The following is a 1,883-nucleotide window of genomic DNA, read 5'->3' as shown; positions in this document are numbered from 1 at the left end:
CCCCATGCCATCTTGCTTCCAGTTGGATTTGGCCAACTGAAGACAGGAGGAGAGATGGAATGGTACAAACAGAGAGAGTTTGGGGTACTTATCTTCCTGCTCTCTCCTTGCATGGGCATAGTCTGTCAATAGTTGCTGTTGTTTTTCTTTTCTAAAGCCACAGTTGCTAGCAAGTGTCTTCTCTCTACAAATCTAGCTCTTACTAGACTCTGATAATACTGCGCCCTCTTATGCCTGTGAGGTCAAGGGGTCATAATAGTTTCCTGCTACTGCTAATGTGTAAGTGGATTGCCACCTGTTACTGGTTCCCTTACTCATACTTTTGAATATGATCCCTTTATTATTTTTTTCAGTTAAAATCTATTGAATGAGCCATCTGTTTCCAACTGATACCTGAAATGCAGTCTTATACTTGCCACTTTCTATTATGTTATGCTCATTTGTTGATGTCTTTTCTAGGAGAGAAATTACTGAGTAAAATGGTAGAAACATTTTAAAGGTCTCTGGCACATATAGCTAAATAATATCCAGATGATTCATACCATTTTTTAAGATCAGTTTTAACATCAACTGAGAGAAATCCCAGTTGCGTGTGGATTTGAATGAACCGGAACCAAACCGTTGCCTGATAGGTTATACCCTTCCCTAGTTGTTCTGGGAGAGGTAATTCCTGGTAAGAACTCTCCTTAGGGTCCCCTGTATCTCACTGTTCCTCAGGGTGTAGATAAGTGGATTGAGCAGTGGAGTTCCCAATGTGTACACTAGTGAGATGAACTGATCTTGCTTGGGGTATTAGATGGAGTTGAGGCACAGGTACATGAAGGCACAACAGCTATACTGCAGCAGGACCACAGTGGGATGGGAGGAGCAGGTGCAGAAGGCCTGGTGGCGACCAGCTGCTGAATGGATCTTGAGCACAGCAGCCACAATGAAGGCATAGGAGGTGGCGATGAGGAAGAAAAGCACAGCAATGGCTAGTCCGGCTGCCACCAGCACTGACTGCTCATGGATGTGGCTGTTGGCACAAACAAGATGCATAACTGGTGGCACATCACAAAAGAAGTGCTCGATACTCTGAGCCCGGGAGAATGGCAGAAAGAAGATGAAGACCACCAGTTCAGGAACAAGCTGATGACTACAAAGGCCACAACCAAATGAACACAAAGAGTTAAAGTCATGATGAGAGGGTACTGCAAAGTGTGGCAAATAGCAACATACCAGTCATAAGCCATGGCAGCCAAGAGGAAGCAATCAGCACTGCCAAGTCTGATGAAGAAAATCATCTGAATGGCACAGCCCAGGAGGGTGATGGTCTTCTCTGACTGGAGGATGTTGGCCAGGATGTGAGGCACCATCACAGCAGTGTAGCGTATTTCTACTGCTGAGAGGCTGCCCAGGAAATAGTACATGGGTGTGTGTAGGCGTGCTTCTGTCTGGATGGCCACCACGATGCGGACATTCCCACTGATGATCAACGTATAGACCAGGCTGACTCCAAGGAAGAACAAGACACGCAGCTCTGACTGGGAGGGATAGACCAGGAACACAAATTCCATCAACAGTGAACGATTTTCCCAGGTCATTCAGCTGATAGCTTGTCTCTGCTGAGAGTTACAGAGAATGAAAGACGAATCAGACTGACAATATATCGGTTCAAATTCTGAGCCATGATCTAATCTAATCAGAGCTGGAGTTAGAAATGAGAAGAATTAGGACTAATTCTCTTTTTTCCTCTCCTTTTACCAAGTATCTTCATATAAATATCCACAACTTAATTTCTAACTGCCAAGAGTTGGGCTAAATTATACAAGAATATTTTGAGGAAAGAGGCAGAGGAAGTTTGTGTAATTTAAAACTATTTTCAGCAGAAGTGGAATGAAAAT

The 1,883-nt window shown here is 44.0% G+C and overlaps 1 pseudogene; it reads right to left on the bottom strand.

The window, feature by feature from the left end:
* Positions 1 to 645: 645 nt before the first annotated feature.
* LOC124229491 (olfactory receptor 10W1-like) lies at positions 646 to 1,583 on the bottom strand (annotated as a pseudogene).
* Positions 1,584 to 1,883: the final 300 nt, after the last annotated feature.

Source organism: Equus quagga, chromosome 17 (assembly GCF_021613505.1).
Source record: "Equus quagga isolate Etosha38 chromosome 17, UCLA_HA_Equagga_1.0, whole genome shotgun sequence".
Classification (NCBI taxonomy): domain Eukaryota; kingdom Metazoa; phylum Chordata; class Mammalia; order Perissodactyla; family Equidae; genus Equus; species Equus quagga.
The sequence above is the reverse complement of the archived record's forward strand: the minus strand, read 5'-3'. Positions and strand labels throughout refer to the sequence as shown.